Here is a 23,320-nt window from a genome sequence, read left to right as displayed (position 1 = left end):
TTAATCACATCCTGTTTCATCCCCTTTAACATGTTTCTTCTGCTATTTTTTTCTTAAACTTCAAACTCAGCTGTAGACTTTGCCTATCAAAAAATATTTTTTAAATAGACTACAAAAAGTTTTCAGTCCTTGAATGATTCTAAATTTGTGTCTCTTGTCAGAGCCATCAGTTTTGCCATCTCTGCCATCTCTTTCTTTCTTGATATGCTTCCCAGGTTGATGACTCCAAAATCCTTTTCTCATCCCAAATTTATTTATTAGGTCCACCCCACTAGGTTTTTAGAGGGGTGTACCCTAAGGATTCTAGGACAGTTCCTTACAAGCCTTTAAATGCCATTTCTTTCTTCATAAGGTTCCAAAATCAAACCCTCCAGTTCTATGGTGTGTGGTAAAGTAAAGGTAAAGGGACCCCTGACCATTAGGTCCAGTCATGACCGACTCTGGGGTTGCGGCGCTCATCCCGCTTTATTGGCCGAGGGAGCCGGCGTACAGCTTCTGGGTCATGTGGCCAGCATGACTAAGCCGCTTCTGGCGAACCAGAGCAGCTCATGGAAACGCCGTTTACCTTCCCGCCGAAGCGGTACCTATTTATCTACTTGCACTTTGACATGCTTTCGAACTGCTAGGTTGGCAGGAGCAGGGACCGAGCAATGGGAGCTCACCCCATCACGGGGATTCGAACTGCCGACCTTATCGGCAAGTCCTAGGCTCTGTGGTTTAACCTGCGTCCATGGTGTGTGGTAGTTATGAGGTAAAAAGAGTAGGGATTTTGACACCGTGGATGTCACTCTGGTTTAATTCTGATTAGAAATTCTGGTTCTGGAATGTAGCTGGCGTAACTCTGCATATGTACCATGTATCAAAAATTAATTCTGGAATGAGGAATTTGTGCAATGACTTGAGCCACTGCCATAGTTTTCACTATGGGAAATGTGCAGCAGTCATTCACTTGCCAAGAGCAAGGAAGGTCCATTATTTATCTTGGCAGTTGACATCTTTGCTCCTGCTGTGAAAACCATTTCAGATCTGCATTCCCCCTCCACTACATCACTGCATATCATCAAAAGAAAGTGGCTTGCTCACTAAACCTTATTCACTTAATGAAAATGAAAAACAAGCTGTGTGAAATGTTGGAGGCTACATGAAACATGGCTTTGAGAAGAATAAATCTACCATTGTCCCCTTCCTCTGATACTGGCACATTTATGAGAGCATGAGTTCCCCACACCCTCTGGAAGGTTTCAAAAACAATCCTATTGAGCTCCCAGAAAGCCCAACAAAAACATCTCTCAAGTGTAGGAAAAATGAATATGTCATTGATATGAAGAATTTCTGTGATCAAAATGAATGTATTACCAAAAATGTTATTTTTGTTCCAATCAACAATATGAAATGTTCCGATCAACAATATGAAATGTTTCAAAGAATGGCAAAGAGATATTTCAAGATTCATCTGGAGAAGGAAGAAGTCAAGAATAAAATACAAATTGTTAACAGATATTAAAGAAAGATGAGGCTTCTCCCCTCCAGACTTAAAATTGTATTATGAAGCGTCTTGTATCTGTTGGATCCAGGAGTGGATAAGTTTAAAAAATTCAGATCTATTGGATCTGGAAGGTCATGATAATCAATTTGGAAGGCATGCGTATTTATGGTATGAAAAGGTTTTTACAACCATATAAGAAGAAATGCAATTTTAAAAGTATGGGGAAAATATAAGGATTTATTAGAACAAAAAACACCTTGGTGGATCTCACCAATTGAAGAAATATCAGTAAAAAAAACAAATATGGGAACAAAATGGGTAACACAATTATTAATTGAAGTAGATAACCATTTAAAATTGAAAGAATATAATGAAGTAAGAGGAGAAGTAAATGATTTGTTACAACATTTCCAGATAAATGAACTATTGAAAAATGACAAAAAGAAAGGATCTGCTCATGAAATCTCTAAATTCCAGAGATAAATAATAGAATGAGACAATAGGGTATTGTGAAGAATGTACAGCTTGTTGTTGGAATGGGAAACTAAGGATGAAGAGGTCAAAAGCGTAATGATAAAGTGGGCCCAAGATGTGGGGCATAATATCCAAAGTCAGATTGGGAAAAATTGTGGAAAAAGGATTTGAAATTTACGGCTTGTGTATTGTTAAAAGAAAATTATATGAAAATGATGTATAGGTGGTTATTTAACACCAGTAAAATTATCGCAGATGTACAAATCAGAAGAAAAGACATGTTGGAAATGTAAAGAAGTAGATGGTACCTTTTATCATGTGTGGTGGCAATGTAAAGTTATTTTTAAAAATTTGGAAATGATATATAATGAATTGAAGAAAATGTTTAAAATAACCTTTGTCAAAAAGCCCGAAGTCTTTTTATTAGGAATTATAGGAAGGGAAATACAAAACAAACAAAAACAAACAAACATCTATTTATGTATGTGACCCGCCACACAAATATTGATAGCCCAATGCTGGAAAGAGGAAAAAATACCCATGAAAAAAGATTGGCAAATTAAGTTAATGGAATATGCAGAAATGGCTAAATTAACAGGAAGCATATATATCAAATCATTGTATGCAAGTTGATACATCAGCAGGATTCTAAAAAAACATTTGTAGTATTATGATAACAGATAGAATCAGATATGTATAGATGGAAAACAAGATATGGACATGCATGCATGAATAAGAAATATAATGGAACCATGGAGAGGGTAGAGGGAAGTCAAGGGATTGGAGAAATACCACATTATGATATTGTATTGATGTTTATTTTATATTTGTGGCTTAGGGCCCTCGTATTTATGGGACTGCCTCTCCTGGTATGCCCTGCAGAGGACCTTAAGGTCCATGAATAATCATAGTTTAGAGGTCCCAAGCCCTAAGGAAGTCAGATTATCCTCCACCAGGGCCAGGGCCTTCTCAGTGATGGCTCCGACCTGGTGGAATGCTCTGTCCCATGAGACTAGGGCCCTTCAGGATTTAACCTCCTTCCGCAGGGCCTGTAAGACAGAGCTATTCCGCCTGGCTTTAAATTTGAATTTAGCCTGATATTTTATTCCCCTTCCTTCCCTCCCCCTCCCCTTTTTATGAAGATTACCCGCTCTGGGATCCCCCAGCTAATTCTCCCCTGGCCTCCTTGCTGGTCCAAATAGGACTAATTTAGCCAGCTAGCCCTGGTGATCATCTAATGTTTATTGGATGGATTTTCCCCTAAATTGATTTTAGAATTTATTGTTATTCACGCTTTTATACTGTATTTTATACTGTTTCTTGTTGTATCACAATAAAGTGTTTTAAAATTGTTGTTAGCTGCCCTGAGCCCGGTTTTCTGAACCAGGGAGGGTGGGTTATAAATAAAAAAATATTTATTTATTATTATATCGTTTGTTATGAATAAAGCCTATATATATAATTCTAAACATTTTTTTAAAAACATTTTTAAAGAAACAACAACAGTTTTTATTTAAAAAAACTACACACATCTAAATACTGGTTGATAACCTACACGCTAGCCTCTAAGATGCTCTCAAGGAAAATCTAAAAATCTAAAAAAATAATAATTTAAAATGCAGTATAAGCCCGGACAATTGGGAAACACTGGCCTGCGAGCGTCCCAATTGGAGAACAGCCTTTACCAAAGGTATCATGGACTTTGAAGAAGCACAAACTCAGGGAGAAACAGGAAGGCATGTCTGGCAAATCCTCACCAAGATCAACTCCCACTCAGAAACCTATGTCCCCACTGTGGAAGGACGTGGGTCCAGAATTGGCCTCCACACACTCTTACAGACACACTGTTAAGACTGTGTTCATGGAAGACAATCTTACTCAGCTATGAGTAATTGCTGAAGCAGAAGAGAGAGGCCAGCCTAAAAGGAGATATCAGTCGGGTTAAGTACTTAATTTGTTCCAAAGGTCCGTACTTAACCTGAAGCAGTTCTTAACCTGAAGCACCACTTTAGCTAATGGGGCCTCCTGCTGCCGCCTGCTGCTGCTGAAGCACTATTTCTGGGTTAGTGGAGTCTGTAACCTGAAGCGTATGTAAGCTGAAGCATATGTAACCCGAGGTACCACTGTATATTGCTGTGGGCTGGAATAGAGCTTGGAATATTCCTCCCATTTATTTTGAAGTTAGAAAATTAAAACCTGATCCTATGCATGTTTACTCAAAGTAAGTTCCAAAGATGGAGAGAAACCACAGTTGACATATTTGCTCATGCCTAGCTAAGCCAGTGCACTACCATCTACTGCCAGGGTTCTGTGACAGGTTGAAGGATATACAGTAGGTACACACAGTTCTTGGTCTTGAAGTAATTTTGAGTCAGGTTTAATGTAAACATACTTTCCCTGTATATGGGGGGGGGGTTTCCCCTGGTATACAGGAACTTCCTTGTGCTTTCTCCTTCTCTGACACTCCAGACCACCCAGAGCATAGCCATTTTACAATTTATTGGGAATGATAATATAAAGGCCATAAGAAATGTTTAGTCATTTATTGCTATATGAATTTACTTCTAAATAAAGCATGAGAACTATATTTACACTGACAGCAATCTGTTCATTGCGTGCATAAGCAGATTTACACAAGGACATAATGGGTGCGATACAGAAAAGCGATCTGTTGTGCTGATGATGTCTTCCTCTCCCCTGTGGAAGTGCAGGCATCTGAGAATGGAAGCTGGGAACAAGATCACAGAATTTGCAAGTGCTCCTGATGATTTCCTTTGGCAAGTAGCATCTGGTCCTATTCATCACAAAGGGTGGTATGCAACATAGGGTTAAACTGAATGTCCTGTTAGCATCAGGGTTTCTGCTTGTGCAATGGAACATTCTATCCCTCTCCTCCCTCTGCATCCCCCAGACCTGTTCTGGGGTCCCCCAACTCTCTGGGGCAGATTTGGGACCAGGCATTCTTAGAGGTATGAGGGTATGGATCCCATAACATTATTGTAGCTACAGTGGTAACTTGGGTTCATAGCTGTTAACTTTCAGATTTGAAAATAAGGGATCAGCAGCCTCACCTGTCCCGGGGACAGTCTACGGGATATCTAACAATCCGGGATAGAAGTGGTAAACAGCGGGAAACGGCGCTGGAATAAGGGAATTTCCTGCAAAAAAAGGAAAGGTTGACAGCTATGCTCGGGTTAAGTACTTAATTCGTTCCGGAAGTCAGTTCTTAACCTGAAACTGTTCTTAACCTGAAGCACCATTTTAGCTAATGGGGCCTCCTGCTGCTGCCACTCTGCCGGAGCACGATTTTTGTTCTCATCCTGAAGCAAAGTTCTTAACCCGAGGTACTGTTTCTGGGTTAGCAGAGTCTGTAACCTGAAGCATATGTAACCTGAAGCATATGTAACCCGAGGTACCACTGTATTTAGTTGCATACTGTTCAAGGCGGCTTACGATGTAATATTTAAAATACTATTTAAAAGATACATTGAAATAAACTGAAAACAGAAAATCTTTAAAGGAAGCAGAAAAGTAATCCAAGTAAAACAGGTAACAAATCAATAGTGCAAGTTTATCTAAACTTAAAGAGGGTACTCCTGAAATGGCCCTTCCTTTTCACTGCTCAGTTTGCAGGTGGTGAAATGGGCCTATTGTGGATATTCTTTTTGAGGTTGGGGCGATATTAGCGGGAGACCATGAAACATAGCTGAGCTTGGGGTGGCCATGAAATTGCTTGTTCTCCAGACCCCCCCCCCCCAGGATGTTATTACACCAGGACATAACATTACTCAAAGGGTTTTCTGGGAAATGAAACTGGCAGCTGTCGAGGGGAGCTACTGATTCCATGGAAAACCCAAAGAGGGTGAGGATGAGGTGAAAGGAAAATCTATTTTGCCCCCTCCATCCCCCCCCCAAAAAAAACACATTTGCACCAAACATCATTATGAGAAAACTTTCAGATCAGCCCTTCCATAATTCTTCTGCGGATAACACATATTTTGGTTTTTATCTATAACTGAATTTGAACTTATGGTACCAATATAACATGTTGGCAAGAGAGGATGGGCGAACATTGATTTTTTTTAAAAAAAAAATCTTTCTGGGTGTATATTTGGGGGGGGGGAAACAAGCTGGTTTGGGTTTTATACATGTAATGTTTTGCACTACTGTAAAAAAAAAATCAAAGCACCATAATAAAGCAAGTGCATTTAGCCTTTTACACAACAATTTTAATTAAGACTGTTCCTATGTTCACTTTTGCTGCAAGGAAGTTAGTGACAGTGCTGTGGCCTTTTGAGGAAATAAGTGATTCCTGCTAGTTCGCTATCCTCGTGTCCTCTTCCTAACCTTTCCCTCTTCATTCCTGTTATGGATGGAGGACCAATGGTTCCACAAGCAAAATGTTTTGCTGCCTAGAGCAGGGTGTGAGCATTTTGAGAATGTACCAGCTGTTTCAGGTCACTTATGGCTTAAGTAACTCATTCCTTCTGAATGATTTATTCGGCTGGTGGCTCATTGAGTTGCCAAAGTTTTACAGACACTATGTGAGGCAAAGATTTATCAGCTTGAGGCAAAGGGAGCCATTTGTTAGTCACAGGAAAGGGTAATTAGTCCATTTACAGGGCTTGACATATTGTGTCTCCAGCATCGGCAAGGAAGGAATGGTGAGCCTCAGCCACATATTCCTGTTCTGAGGTGAGACAATGGGAGGACGACTTAGAGGGTGGCTAAGTGAGTCTAGAGAACGTGACACAGAGAGGTGCAATATGTTTGTGCACTTAAACAAGACATGACACAATACATGGCTGCACATCTTTCTGCTCAATTAGTTGTTATACCTTATACGTGTTTAGTTAGTGCTCATGTATCTGCAATAAGTAAACGGTGTATGATTTTGTTATATGTTTATTAGCTGCCCTATACTCAAAGTAATCTAGGCAGTTTACAGAATTAAAACAAACAAAACTTACAGTAAAGCAGCAGAATACAATCAGTGCAATGCCATAATAAAATCCTCTTTTAAACAGAGAGGATTGTCCAGACTTATGCAACCTGGTGTCCTCTAGATATTTTGGGCCACAACTTCCATCCATGCTGACTATGGCTGATGGGAGTTGTAGTCCAAAACATCTGAAGGGCACCATCTTGTTGAAAACTGGGATAGTCAAGTAATCCAGATTTAATCTCATCCTCACTTCATTATTTAAACATCAAGTTGTGCCATCTCACTTCACAGGCAGAAGCTTTATATCACCTCATTGTTTCTCATTTTAGTCAGTCTAGGCACTCGACCACAAGTTCTCAAGTGTTGAGTAATCAAGCTGAGAAGGCAGAAATGGTCCCTAGTGCAAAAAATTAGTATCTTGCATAACATGTCCACAATAACATCCAGTGGCTCTGTCACAAAACCAGATACATACAGACAATGCCCCTTCACACAATCCTACACGTAATCATATCCACAGTCCATTTATCAATAATGCACATATTTGACTTCCCATGCACTCATATATGCCTGTACATCAGCATTCTTTCCTGGGAGCTCCAGACTTGAGGTCACCTTCCACATTGAAATGTTATTTGAACTTCTCCTCTGAGCTGATTTATAAATTATTTGACTACAAAGATAATACAGCATCCAAAATGAAAAAAAAAATGTTTCAGACAATTCTCCAAACCCTCCCCACTCTCCACAGTCTGAAATGAGTTTTCAGTTCTAGTTTGAAGCCCAATCCAGTTTAATGAGGAAGAAACAGATAATACATGATGAGAGATGGAGGGGGCAGACACAAGGTTTGTTACCAATGTGGTTTTGAGGATCATCCAAACCAAGCCATCCTTTCATGGGGGAGTTATCCAGAACAGTGTGTGTGTGTGTGTGTGTGTGTGTGTGTGTGTGTGTGTGTGTGTAAAGTATTAGAGTTCATCCATTACCCAGGAAAATGCATTGAAGGCATTTAATATTAAGATTAATGCCAGTAGAATGAGAAATGCAAATACCTCTTTCATTTTATTGTAGACTTCCCATTGTCTAGAAATTCATGATTGTAGGAGAAGTTAGCAAGGCACATAATGGTCCTGACTTTTTAAAAATTAGGTTATTTTATGACCATTGATAACATTGTGGCTAATTTATGACAAATCTCATGCTTCGCAGCGTAAGATGCTCATTTGCAGGGATTGCAAGAGATGAGAAAAGAAAGGGAAGCCTCCTGATATAATTACTTTTTCAGTTGACTAAATTCATTGTCAGGGGGCAGGGGTAACTTGGCCTCTGGGAGAGGCAAGATAGAGAAATGGCCAGGAACACTAATGCTATGTTGTTTGGGTTTTATAAAATAAAGTTACTATAAAATGAGCACATTTCACACCTTCATGAAAGTGGATTCTGAGAGTCAGACAGTGCTTAGAATTTGCAAAATTAGATTGGAAAAGAACACTTGGCTATGTCTATATTGTGACTGAGGAGTCCTAAGGTGAAAGGCTGTGGGGGGGGGAGAGAGAGACATTGAGAAGAGACCTTGTCATTTCCTATGTCCTACTAACTTGCTCCAGCCATGGCGGAAGGTATGGGAATGGCTTTTTCATTTGTTTTGTCTCCATTTTCCTCCCCTCCCATTTCTCCTTCCATTGACATCAGCAGGAGGAGAAATCACAACACCAGCTGCAGTGTTTTGCACTTTTGCGGGGCATATTGGCGGTGCAAGGAGCCTTCTGCCATCCACCAACAATGCACACCACCAGTAGTATACACCTAGAGCTGTAGAGCTTTCAGCAAGCATACTTGAAGATCCTCTGTGGGTGTATGTGGAGCTGGTGGAGCAGCCACATCCTAAGACAAGCATAGGCAAACTAAGCCCTCCAGATGTTTTGGGACTACAACTCACATCATCCCTGACCACTGGTCCTGTTAGCTAGGGATGATGGGAGTTGTAGTCCCGAAACATCTGGATGGCCGAGTTTGCCTATGCCTGTCCTAAGAGCTTTCAGCCAGCCTTTGGCTGACTTTAGAATAGCAGCCTAGATTTGCTCAATAGTTTTATTGATGGCATTAGATATCAGTGGCTTTACTGCAGGTAGTTTATGGTGACCTCTTCTTCCATTCATTCCATAAAGTGCAAATCTGTGTTTGCTGTTCCCCTTACTAATGTTTATGCATATGCATATTGCTCAATTATTGTTTTGTTCTGTGTAGGTGCTTTTATTTGGGTTTTGTGAGTCATTTTGGAGATGTTGTTCGGCAGAATAGCATGGTAAAAACTGAATAAAAATTTTAAGGCTTGGTGTACAGAGGGTTTGATCTGAAAGATTCACCTACACTGTTCTGCTAGTGGCAGGCAGAGCAAGGACTTTGCTAGTTAGGGTTGCCACCTTTGTTCTGGCAAAATACAAGACAGGACTGGGGAGGGGGATAGTGGGGTGATTTTTTTCCCACCTGGCACTGAAGTGACTTCAAAGCAATCCATTACAATTCATTGCAGCCTAACAGGATGGCTCCTCTGGAATTTGACACACACACAAATTTGTAAAAAATCTGTCTGTGTTTTGCTACCCAGACCTTAAATGCTTGACCTTATCATTGATTTTGATTATTCTTGAATGGTTGTTTTTAACTGTTTCTACCAATAATTCTGTTGTTCCTTTAGTGAAATGCTTTGAGGTTGTTGTTGTTTTCAATCAAGTGGTACATACATTTTAATAAATAAGATTCCAAATCCTAGTTCCAGTGAAGAGGAGGAGGATAAAGAAATGGTGAATGACCTGCTGATATTGATGACACCAAATTCCATGCTTTAGTATCATCTCACCCCACATCCTCATACTGAATGCAAGGCTTTTAGCTTGGCACTTAATAGGCTGGTGGGCAGGTTGTTAATTAGAATTGACTGAAATATTCCCTCTGGCTGATATTTCCACTGTGGTCCTCTGTGCTGTGCATCTTGCCTGCGTATGTGTATAATTAACAATTAATGTAATGAAGTGATGGGAACCTTTACACTTTTAATATTTCTAAATACGTTGTCTTCATATGCATGAAAGAGATCTTGCCTACAGAGTCTTTCCTGGAAGATCCATACAGATATTTTAAGAATCTGATTACAAAAAAAATAAAAATCATCTCTCTCTCTCCCACCCCCCTTCCCTTCTCTCGGTCCCCCCCCTTTCTTGTTTGACCTTCTGTGTCATGGACAGCATTATGTAATAATTAGGTATATCAAAGGTAAGGTTTTGTTGTCATGGCTTCCCCACACTCCCAGAATTTCTAACCTTTTGGCTATTTTTCCACATGGAGGCAATGTGCATCCGTATGGCCTTCATCCTTGGATGAAGAGCCTTTTCCCAGATATGGACTACAACCCTTTCCCTCCCATGTCCAGTACTGGCTCCAGGCTTTAGTGGTCCATTGAGCAAGGTGTCTTCAGTGGACCCAACTCCTTTCTCATGGTGTTGCTACCACCCAGTTGCTTGCCTTCTTTCTGTGGACCCAACCCACACCATCACCACTGGGAGGGAAGGGGTGAAACAAGTGGAAGGCACTCCTCCCTTTTTTGCTGTTGTCACTCCTCCTTTACTCGGGACAATGACAGCAAGAAGAAAGAGGCCTCAGCAAGGGCCCCAGGTTTTGTGGGTTGGCAGTGGGCTCCCTGCTCATATATGCTATCTCATATATCCTTTTGAAGCCTATGCACATGGAATCCCTATTCACAACGCAGTTTCCCACCCACCCCCAAAAAGGTGGAGGGGCAGAGAAAATGAAAAAGGTATTTCTGCCTCCCCAAAGAATTCCCAAATGCCCATTGTCCTATGGGGCAGCCATTCCAAAATCACCAACAGGTAGTTGTTGACAGTGCCTCCATGTATGTTTATCTCCGTGTGTTTTTCCCTTGGGGTATAGCCTGCAACCTGCTTGTACAAACATGTTAATTTTTAGCTGAAGCTATAGTCAAAAACCAAATGTAATCAGCCTGTACATAACATCCGGTAACTAGACATATTCGCTGAAGGAATTTTAAGGTAGCTGTCAAGGAAGAAGGTGTGTGTGTGTGTGTGTGTGTGTGTGTGTGTGTTTCTGTACTAGGTATGGTTCAAAAGTTGTTAAGCAATCTTTCCACACCTCACAGGGGAAACCTGTCATCATTTCAAATGTAGTGTTACTAATGGGAAGCCACGTTCAAAAGCACCCTGTGGGTAATAAAACAAACCTTGTTTTTAAAATAAACTTTAAGGACATATTTAGTTTATCATATGGAATGCTGATGCATCAAAATGCTTTGGCATCCATGTGTGTGTGTAGTTGCTTCTTACGGCACTCCCAGACAGTTGTTATTTGGAGGTGGGATTCAATCACATGCCAGTAAATTCAGATTGAGCAATTATGGTTGAGTGGGATGTCTTGCACAACCAACACGCTTCTCCAAAAGATCAGACTTCTTTGTGATAATGAAAGTGATGGGAAAATGCGCAGAATAGTGTGGGATAATACTTACTCTGATGCAACATGATCTAACCACTCTGCAAACAAAAATGAATGAATGCTCAATGAACAGGTTGGTCAGAAGCACCCTTAGAAACAAGCAAAATTGCAAGAGCGCTTAATCTGTTGCTACGCTCTATTTCATACTGTAGGTGAGAAGCGTATACACACACATTTTAAAAATAATAACCTGCCTACTTATACAGGTGAAAACTGGACAAAATCCTTTTACTGATCCGTCATATTATTGCATCATAATTTGCATACAGACCTCATAACTTTACAATTCTGGTTGTTTATTTATTCCACATCTGTTGCTGTCCTTCTAGTGCTTAGCTTTTATTCTACATTATCTGTTTATTCTACACAGCCTGTTTTAGTAAATGATCTGCACATGGCGGATAAAGTTCTGTCACTGTTGTTGTTTTCTTAAAGAAATGCAAGAGTTCCACAAAGAAACCCTGGAGGCCCTAATTAATGGGTATTTTTTTGGCTTGTAACAAAGATATATTGCCTAATATTACATTCCTTGCAGTCATATGCTAATTAAAAGGCGTAGTATATACAATTGCTCTCCATCAAAGTGATTGAAAGCTTACAAAGATGCTTTCTTTTGCCTGTGGGGAGGATAGAAGACACCATCAGTCACTATGACTGTGCCTTAGGAATGAATGCTCCTGTTTTGGATGTAAACTTTTCTTAGGCATTTAAAAGGCTTGAAGGTGTTTCATTTCCTAATTCTGTATGCAGTCATCATGTACCGTATCTTCTTATAACAAGCTGTTATGGTGACAAGGAAGGTCTCAACAGACTAATATCTGCATTGTTTTAAATGAATACACAAATGCATACCTGATGTTCTTGATGACGGCATTGTTGACTCTGCCAAGAATCCAAGAGGCCATGTAGACAAGATTTGGCTTCTGTGGTCTGCCTTTCTGTCTGTCTTTCAGTATATGCTGATGCAGCTCTCTGTTAATCTGCTTTCAAAAGTAAAATGGGTGAGGTTAGAAAGACTCATTCATAACAATGTTAGGACTCAGAAACCTAATGGCATGCTGTCAAGTTCTAAAGCTCAAGTTGTTGCGGACATACAATAACCTTGTATGATTGCCACCCCTTATTTTTTTTTCCATATCATTTTTAATAGTTTTACAATAATACTTTCCATTGCAATATCTCCTCTTATATTATACATTTTGGCTTTTTAGGGCCCTGACTTCCTTCAAACCTTCCTTATGATTTTCTAGCTTTCATTTCAAATTTCTGCATTTTCACTATTTAACCATTGCTTTAAAATCAAAAACATGAAAACATCATACATTCTTATTCTTATCTGCAGTGGTTTTTCTCGGTAATTCCTCTTGTTTCCACTTCTGTGCTAATAAAATTCTTGCTGCCGTTGTTGCGTATAGGAAAAGCTTAATATATTGTCTGTTAATTTCTTTACCTACAGTTCCCAGTAGAAATGCTTCTGGTTTTTTAACATATGTATATTTCAACATTTTCTTAATCTCATTATACAGTGGTACCTCGGGTTACATACGTTTCAGGTTACAGACTCCACTAACCCAGAAATATTACCTCGGGTTAAGAACTTTGCTTCAGGATGAGAACAGAAATTGTGCAGCAGCAGCGCAGGAGGCCCCATTAGCTAAAGTGGTGCTTCAGGTTAAGAACAGTTTCAGGTTAAGAACAGACCTCCAGAACGAATTAAGTTCTTAACCTGAGGTACCACTGTATATCATATCCCAGAAGCCTTTCACTTTCTTACATTCCCAGCACATATGATAAAAGGTACCTTCTTTTTCTGCCACCCCTTATAATTTGATATTTTGTGCCTTAATGGAGAGTAACCTTATTTGCAACACAGAGTGTTCTATCTGTGATACAATATGCTTCTGTGTGTAACAGCTGAGGAATTCTCTCTCTGCACCTTAAATTATTTTCCCAAACCACAGTCAAAACCAACATGGAGGGCAGTATTCACCAAATGAATCCTGTCAGCAGAAGGTGTATTTGGGGGTGGGGGCACATATCAGCCTGTGCACTAGGCTGAGACCTTGTAGCAGCACCCCAATGGCCATTAAGTGGATTATCCATGGGAACAGAGAAGCCTCCCCACCCACATATGCCTGCTATGGATCTTGTCTAGTACCTTCAGCTTCTGAGCACCGACCCCGCTCGCTCTCCAGGATTCAACGAAAGCCTGCATTCGCCCCATAGGACGCACACACATTTCCCCTTCATTTTTGGAGGGGGAAAAGTGCGTCCTATAAGGCGAAAAACATGGTAACAAAATACAAGCAGATTACAAGCCACATATTGCAAAAACTCCACATCACTGAGGCCAGTCATGACTGGGTAGAATTATTTTCCAGCCCTGTCAACCAGCGGCTAATCTTTGTGCATAACCAGGTAACAGAGGAGGTAGCATGCTTCTGAATACCTGTTGTTGGAAACAACAGAAGGAGGGAGTTCTCTTGTGCTCAGGTCCTGCTTGCATGCTTCCCATGAGCCACTGTGAGAACAGGATGCTGAAGAATTTGGGACACTGACCTGTTCCAGTAGGGGTCTTCTTCTGTTATATTCTTAAGTGCGGGAAGAATACCCAGTGATGGATCTCCCAACAGTCTGACTAAATATATCCATCTATTGTAAATTAAACACTGTAAAACCCTAGTTCCTTGATCAATCTTGCATGAGCTAACTTAAGGATTTAATGGATGGGCTAATTGATGGTTTTTGTCACATAATGGAATAATGGTAGCTTGATTCATTTAAGCATTATCTTTGTTAAAAACAGTATTTTTGCCCCCAGGCCATTTGATTTAACACACCTGGCACTTAAGCGCTGCAGACATACTTTGTCAACTAATTGCTATATATAATGTTTTCCCTTCTGCACTAATTTTAAAGACAGCAAAACATGTTGCCAAATTACAGGTTAGTTTTATGTGCTACTGCTATTAATGTGCATGATTAGGCATGATTAATAGAAGGTGTGTTAACTTTTTTTGTGGGCCAATGGAAAATTATAGAGACATGGTACATTTTATAATATCATTGCATTCCTTTGATGCACTGGGGGATGGCAGGGTGGCTCTGAGTTGTAAAACCTATGCATCCTTTTAATGGAATGCTTTTATGAGAAGTTGTTCATCTGCTCTACTGGCCTACTTGTAGTTTAACACAACCCAGGTGTTTATATTATACACAATGGTGTTTTGCTTTACAAATTTAGTTCCTAAATTATTGTGCCTTTTGCTAAGCTTCTACAAAGCAAACAGTCAGATTGTTTACATTTGATGCTCATCAGATTTGCAGATGACACCAAACTGGGAGGAGTAGCCAGTGCTGCTGAAGACAGAACCAGGATTCAAAATTACCTAAACAGATTGGAGAACTGGGCCCAAACTAATTAAATGGATTTCAGTAGGGACAAATGTAAGGTTCTGCACTTAGGCTGTAAGAACCAGCTGCACATATATAAGATTGGGGGACACCAGGCTTGCCAGTAGTACATGTGGGAAGGATCTAGGGGTCTTAGTAGACCACAAGCTTAACATGAATCAACAGTGTGATGCAGCAGCAGCAAAAAGAAAAAGAAAAAAGCTAATGCTCTTCTCGACTGCATCAACAAAAGTATAGTGTCCAGATCTGTCTTCTCCTGACTGCTGTGGTCATCAACTGAGGTCCTCTTAGGTATTTCATTAATGCAGTTCCTCTGTCTTGTCATGTCTTCATTCTCACAACGGTTGGGAGAAATGTTTTTGCCAAAAATCTCAGAAACCTCATCAGGAGGGCTTTAAACTGACTAATGTGGGGGAGGGAGACAGTGCTCCTGAAGGTAGGAGTCTATCAATTAATGAAGATGATCATCCAGATGTCATAGACCAAATGGAGCAAACAGCACGCGGACCTAGTGGTGGGAGGAAATAATCCTTAAATAAGAGACATGGGGGAATGATTAATGGGCTTCAATGTCTGTACACTAATGCGCAAAGCATGGGAAATAAACAAGATGAGCTTGAGCTCTTGGTACAGCAAACTAAATATGACATAATAGGCATCACTGAAACCTGGTGGGATAAGTCCCATGATTGGAATGTAATAATGGGGGGATACAATCTATTTCAGAGAAACAGACCAGACAAGAAAGGAGGAGGAGTGGCGTTATATGTCAGGGATGTGTATACCTGTGAAGAGATCCAAGATTTAGATCCTCAAAGCCAAAGTGAGAGCATTTGGGTCAAAATTAAGGGAGAGAAGAATAACAGAGACCTCATTGTGGGAGTTTACTATAGATCCCCAAGCCAAACGGAGGACATAGATGATGCCTTCCTGGAACAGATGGCCAAGCATGCAAAAGGAAGGGAGATAGTAGTAATGGGGGACTTCAATTACCCGGATATTTGTTGGACGTCAAACTCAGCCAAGAGCATAAGGTCAAACAGATTCCTCACTGGCCTTGCAGACAACTTCATTGTCCAGAAAGTGGGAGAAGCAACAAGAGGAACAGCCATTTTAGATCTGGTCCTAACCAATGTTGATGACCTGGTTAGTGGGGTAGAAGTGGAAGGATCATTAGGCGCGAGTGATCATGCTCTTCTGAAGTTTACTATACAGCGGAAAGGAGCAGCCAAGCATACTAGGACTCAATTTCTTGACTTTAAGAAAGCCGACTTCATAAAACTTAGGGAAGTGCTGGGTGAGATCCCATGGACAACAATACTAAAAGGAAAGGGAGTTCATGATGGCTGGGAGTTTGTTAAGAGGGAGATAGTAAAAGCACAACGTCAGGCAATACCAATGAGACGGAAACATGGAAGGTGCCTAAAGAAGCCAGGGTGGCTATCTAAAGAACTTTTAACTGAATTAAGATTTTAAAAGGATGTGTACAAAAAATGGAAAAGGGGGGAAACCACCAAAGAGGAATTCAAACAAATAGCCAGCACGTGTAGACACAAAGTCAGAAAAGCTAAAGCACAGAATGAACTCAGGCTTGCTAGAGAGGTTAAAAGCAACAAAAAGGGCTTTTATGGGTATGTTCATAGCAAAAAGAAGAACAAAGAAACAGTGGGGTCACTCAGAGGAGAAGATGGTGAAATGCAAACAGGGGACACAGAAAGGGCTGAACTCCTCAATGCCTTCTTTGCCTCAGTCTTCTCCGATAAAGAAAACAATGCCCGACCTGAAGAATTTGGAGCAAATGATTCAGCAAAGGAAACACAGCCCAGAATAACTAAGGAGATAGTACAAGAATATTTGGCTAGTTTAGATGTATTCAAGTCTCCAGGGCCAGATGAACTGCATCCAAGAGTATTAAAAGAACTGGCAGATGTGATCTCAGAACCACTGGCAGTCATCTTTGAGAATTCCTGGAGAACAGGCGAAGTCCCGGCAGACTGGAGGAGGGCAAATGTTGTCCCTATTTTCAAAAAGGGGAAAAGAGAGGACCCAAATAATTACCGCCCAGTCAGTCTGACATCAATACAAGGGAAGATTCTGGAGCAGATCATTAAGCAAACAGTCTGTGAGCACCTAGAAAGGAATGCTGTGATCACCAATAGTCAGCATGGATTTCTGAAAAATAAGTCATGTCAGACTAACCTGATCTCGTTTTTTGACAGAATTACAAGCCTGGTAGATGAAGGGAACGCAGTGGATGTAGCCTACCTTGATTTCAGCAAGGCATTTGACAAGGTGCCCCATGATATTCTTGTAAAGAAGCTGGTAAAATGTGGTCTTGACTATGCTAGCACTCAGTGGATTTGTAACTGGCTGACTGACCGAACCCAAAGGGTGCTCATCAGTGGTTCCTCTTCATCCTGGAGAAGAGTGACTAGTGGGGTGCCACAGGGTTCTGTCTTGGGCCCGGTCTTATTCAACATCTTTATCAACGACTTGGATGATGGACTCAAGGGCATCCTGATCAAATTTGCAGATGACACCAAACTGGGAGGGGTGGCTAACACCCCAGAGGACAGGATCACACTTCAAAACGACCTTGACAGATTAGAGAACTGGGCAAAAACAAACAAGATGAATTTTAACAGGGAGAAATGTAAAGTATTGCACTTGGGCAAAAAAAATGAGAGGCACAAATACAAGATGGGTGACACCTGGCTTGAGAGCAGTACATGTGAAAAGGATCTAGGAGTCTTGGTTGACCACAAACTTGACATGAGCCAACAGTGTGACGCGGCAGCTAAAAAAGCCAATGCAATTCTGGGCTGCATCAATAGGAGTATAGCATCTAGATCAAGGGAAGTAATAGTGCCACTGTATTCTGCTCTGGTCAGACCACACCTGGAGTACTGTGTCCAGTTCTGGGCACCACAGTTCAAGAAGGACACTGACAAACTGGAATGTGTCCAGAGGAGGGCAACCAAAATGGTCAAAGGCCTGGAAATGATGCCTTATGAGGAACGGCTAAGGGAGCTGGGCATGTTTAGCCTGGAGAAGAGAAGGTTAAGGGGTGATATGATAGCCATGTTCAAATATATAAAAGGATGTCACATAGAGGAGGGAGAAAGGTTGTTTTCTGCTGCTCCAGAGAAGCGGACACGGAGCAATGGATCCAAACTACAAGAAAGAAGATTCCACCTAAACATTAGGAAGAACTTCCTGACAGTAAGAGCTGTTCGACAGTGGAATTTGCTGCCAAGGAGTGTGGTGGAGTCTCCTACTTTGGAGGTCTTTAAGCAGAGGCTTGACAACCATATGTCAGGAGTGCTCTGATGGTGTTTCCTGCTTGGCAGGGGGTTGGACTCGATGGCCCTTGTGGTCTCTTCCAACTCTATGATTCTATGATTCTATGATTCTAGGACCTTCTTGGTGTTTGTGCCTCACCTTCAGAACTCCCTCCAAAAGGGAGGGTCATCCTGCTCTTAATCACCTTTCGTTGTATGGTGAAGACCTTCTTTTTAGAAAGAGCATTTAATAAGACACACGTGAGCCCTCTTTTATGCTATAGTTAATTATGCTAGAAATAGTTTTGCTGCTACTTTTAAGGATTATTATTTTTTTGTCACTGCTTTTATGCTATCAGTTGAACTTGCTTGTTTTAATTATACACCTTTAGGTGCCAGGCAAAAACATTCCATTTTAACCAGGCCTTGAGTTGATCTGATTTACATCTCCTATGCCATTTTAAAATGTGTTTTTTTCAGGGGGGGCTATTGGGTTATTGTTTATATTTTTATTATGTATTTTCTGGTTTTATATCTTGATTTTATTCTGTGAACTGCCCTGAGACCCCTGGGTACAGGGCAGTATATAAATTCATATATATATATATATATATATATATATATATATATATATGGTTTTGGTGTCTTCGGGTGTCTTCCCGTGTAAGAGTCGGGGTGTCTGGGCGACGTTTCGACGAGGTCTCACTCGTCATCTTCAGGCTGGTGCTTTCGGCTTCTTGTTACTGGAACAGAGCAGAATCTGGTGTTTGAGTTCCTATAAATACTGTTGAGGGGTGTGGTATATAGCCTCCAACGTTCTGGGCAGAGAGGAAGTTCCTAGATTAGTGTGCCTTTTCTTCTTTTACAGACTCCATCCAGTAGCCAAACTATAGTGGCACCTCCGGATGCTGCACCCTCCTGCAATCCCTACACAGATCTGGCTGGCACAAGGCACAAAACCACAGCTCGCCCCTATACACGAAGCCAAGCCAGAGCACAACTAAATGCAGCACAGCCATCTTCTCAGAAAAACTCTTCACAAGCTCAAGAGGTCAAGACACAAAAGCTTTAGCAACTAATCCACACTTAATGACCCACCCAGTGGTATTCAGAATATCACTCATGAAATCACCCAAGATATCCCTCAAGTAATTAAGGAACAAAAGAAGAAAAGGCACACTAATCTAGGAACTTCCTCTCTGCCCAGAACGTTGGAGGCTATACACCACACCCCTCAACAGTATTTATAGGAACTCAAACACCAGACTCTGCTCTGTTCCAGTAACAAGAAGCCGAAAGCACCAGCCTGAAGATGACGAGCGAGACCTCGTCGAAACGTCGCACAGACACCCCGACTCTTACACGGGAAGACACCCGAAGACACCAAAACCTGCATATATATATATATATATATATATATATATATATATATATATATGCAGGTTTTGGTGTCTTCGGGTGTCTTCCCGTGTAAGAGTCGGGGTGTCTGGGCGACGTTTCTAACTATATATATAGTTAGCTGCCTTGGACTATTTTTAGGAATGCGTTATCATTAATCTTATTTCCTTTCTATCCATTGCTGCAACCGCATCACTGAATTCACGTGCATTTGGAGATTGTAAGCTGAGTGATAACAAAAGTCTGAACTCATGCTCTATCCAGGTCACAGAGTCTGCTAAACCTTATTCCTTTTCTATTCATGCACTCAGCTTCCTTCTCAGTTGCTGTAAAAGCACCAAGTTTCAAAACACAGTGAGAACTCCTTTGCATTTGTTTACAAAATTCACCTGAGTTGGTAACAATCACTTTCATAAAGCCACTGCCTTAGGTGTTGAAGAAAGCAATCCAATTTTTGCAACTTCAGTTTTGGCTGTAAAAGGGAATCCATATCCTGTTCCAGGTAAGTCCAGCACCAAAGAAGGGAATTGCGCTAAATCCCTGGCAGAACAACAGTAGCATAGCTTTGCTGAATGCAGCAGAGCTGCTGTCAAACATGCCCACAAGTATATAAAACACGGGATATAAAACACAGTCTCTACTGTGCTCTCCTTCAAACATACACTGATTCCTTTACTGATATTTCTGCATGGTTTGTCCCACTCCCACCCCATATTCTTTTTTTTAAAAAAGCTTACTTTTCATTTTAGATATATCCCACCAATACTCCATTGCTATGGATAGGTGCAGATTCTATCTTGTCTTGAGGTCAAGTCTACCCAAAAGAGAAATTGGGTCCTTAGAGTTGTGGCACCTACGCTTCGGAATTCCCTCCCGTTAAATATCAGACAGGCTCCATCTTTGTTGTCTTTTCAGTGTCTACTGCAAAACTTTCTTTCCCAACAAGCAAAACAGGTCATTAAGAAGAGAAAGTGGGCAAAGTGAACAATAAAACAATCTGAAGTAACATATTTACAGTTCACAATATCTGAAAATCAGTTAGCCTAACATTGTCTTTTCTTATTTTATCTTTTTGTAAGCCACTTTGAGGTTTTTTTGTTTTCATTTTTACAATCAAGCAGTGTATAACTTTTATAAAATAAATGAATAAAGGCTTCTCCAGGATTTGTGAGGACCCAAGAATGACTCCACCTGTGTAAGCTTTTTTTAAAAAAACTGAGGCTACCATTTCGGTTTGCAGTGCAAATAATTCAAGCTGCAGCATGAGAAGTCATGGGTTAATTGCATTCCCTGATCACCTAGCTGTCAGCTAATGCTCAGTTATTATGCACAACTACAGAAGTTAAAAACAGCACGTAAATTGCTACCATACCTATTAAATAGGTGGAGTCGGAAGCAAGTGGTTCCTTCCGAATAATTCTTCTGACAGGCTTCTACAGCACTGAGAGATGTGTGGAGCCGTCATTGCCCCAAGCTTCCATTGCCTGGATTTACTAAATTGCTAATATTGTTCTAAGCAGTAGAGATTATGACAACTTATTATTTTCTTTGAGAATTCTACCCAGTGGCGTTATACTTGGCATTGAAGGGATCACTTTGAAAAGCTTGTGTGTTTGTCCCTTAATCATCGGTAAGCTATTATCATCCTTCTAACTTTTCATTATAATGTAAATAAAGACTTTAACCATGTTGCTACAAATTTAGTTTCATTAGAGTCCTGTGATAGTTGGGTAAGAGCTGTGCATCTGCTGCTGTTACATCAAACCCCCACATATATAGGGAAATAGGACACTTCCTTTTCTTTAGGCCCTGTTGTGCACCTGTGATGATGATGTAGCCTGCACAGCAGACCCGATAAGGTACCTCTGTGTGAAATGCTTCACACAGCACATTGTTGGATTATGGAATTCGCTTAAACAAGATGTGGTGATGGCCACCAATTTAAGCTTTAAAAGGAGATTAGACAAATTCATGGAGGATAAGGTTACCAATGGCTGCAACTGAACACAAGTTCTAGGATCAGATGTACCATGTTACTGATACCAAGAGAATTCTATTGCACCCATCTACTGCTTGTGGGCTTCCCTTAGGCATATGGTGGGTCCCCTGTGGGAGACAGTAAGCTGGGCTAGATAGGTCTTTGGTTTGATCCATCTGGGCTCATGTTAAGTCAACTTTGTGGTCCTTCCCACATGTACTACTGACAAGGCAGGTGTCTCCTATCCTATATTTGTTCATCTAATTATTCCTGCCCAAGATTATTCCTACCTTACATTTGTCCTTACTGAAATTCAAGCTGTGGGTTCTGGCCCAGTTCTCAAATCCGTTTAGGTCATATTGAATCCTAATAGCCACCCAAAGTTATATAGACACTTTCTCGTCCCAGGATAGCTCCAGAGCCCAGTACTGTGTAGTTTCTCCACTCACATTTCTTTGTTTCTCTGTCTCCAACTTGTCTGCCTTTTCTCTGCTTTCTTTGCTGCCTCTGAGGTTGTGGTAAAGTTGCTGCTAAACCTCAGTTATCTGCTGGTGCTGCATTTGTTGATACCACTGCTTGCCTCGCTCTGTGCATCCCGCCAGTGGTGTAGCGTGGGGGGTGCAGGGGGGCAGCCGCACCAGGCGCAACATCTGGGGGGGGCGCTCGGGCTCGCAGTGCTAAAATCCACGGGTTAGGGGGCGCAAATTACTTGCCTTGCCCCGGGTGCTGACAACCCACGCTACGCCACTGCATCTTGCCTTAAGCTTTTTATGTGTTTACGCCCAGCTGTGTTAGATCTTGCGAGAGGCAGTGGTTAGGGCTTCACCATGTTGCTCTAAGTATCCTTTCACTGGTCACTGTGCATTACACAGAAGCTGCCTTATCTGAGATTGCTCAGGCAAAGGTGCTTTTAGGGAACAAAAAGAGTCCATTCCACAGGGCTACTTCCTGAATAACTGATATGCCTTTTAAATTGGCAATTAAAGCTTTAGTCAATTTTAATTACACCAATTAATCTGTTAAAGCTTGTAGCCTACAGAATATTTATTCCAATGACATGAAGTCTAATATGCCTGCCACAGTAGTGCAAGAGAACGGAGGTTCACATTAACTGCCTCCTAGATCTGGAAAATCACAGTATTGTCAGGACACAAGGTCACAAACATGTATCTAAAGAAATTGTAAAACAAATCAAAGGAAAGATATGGAAACTAAGTAGCCGCCCTTTTTCTTCCCATTTGAATGTGCTTTTCAACAAGTTAATTGTTGCTGTATTTTAACTATAGTGTGTTTTACTTAGCATGTATATCCTCTGATGTTGCATATGGAGTAAGTCATGCATGCAAGGGGGAAACGTTTTAAGATCCAATTTAATGCAATGTTTCTTTTAGTGTTACCTTCCTTTTCCTTCTTCATTTAAAATTTAACTAATTCTTGCCCAAGTAGACAAACAGCCAGCAAATGAAAAGTTTTCATTCCATTTTCATCAATGATTTAGCAACAGATGGGTTAGAGAGATGTCTTGTTGCTACGGCATGTGTGCCTTTGCAAAACCAAACAATAACATTTCTAGTGATGTACTGCATGCCGAGTTGTGATCATAAATAATTGAAACAAAACAGCTGTTCTCCAACGCAAGACATTCCATGAGGAAAGAAGCACTGCTATCTTTTACAATGGGGGTTATTTACTTACCCATTTGTGGTGAGCTTTCCTGTCATTTGGCCTACAATACTATACTATAGATATAGATACAGCTTTTGATATTGCTGTATTTACCCAAAATACTTGTTTGAAGAAGAAAAATTTCGAAA

General features: G+C 40.8%; 1 protein-coding gene and 1 long non-coding RNA gene across 2 annotated transcripts in view; one reads left to right on the top strand and one right to left on the bottom strand.

Moving 5' to 3' along the window:
- The window catches only part of SULF2 (sulfatase 2), a 296,927-nt gene that overhangs the window by 66,995 nt on the left and 206,612 nt on the right, over positions 1-23,320 (top strand). The window lies entirely within an intron of this gene.
- Positions 3,903-23,320, bottom strand: part of LOC309534395 — a 29,183-nt gene continuing 9,765 nt past the window's right edge. The window contains exons 2-3 of the long non-coding RNA XR_014220675.1: positions 12,288-12,415; positions 3,903-4,754 (exon numbers count right to left, since the gene is read on the bottom strand). This is a non-coding gene — a long non-coding RNA (uncharacterized lncRNA). The remainder of the gene's footprint in view (positions 4,755-12,287; positions 12,416-23,320) is intronic.

The sequence above is a fragment of the Podarcis vaucheri genome (genome assembly GCF_965113315.1).
Source record: "Podarcis vaucheri genome assembly, chromosome: 6".
NCBI classification, from domain to species: Eukaryota; Metazoa; Chordata; class Lepidosauria; order Squamata; family Lacertidae; genus Podarcis; species Podarcis vaucheri.
This window is presented reverse-complemented; position numbering and strand designations above follow the sequence as displayed.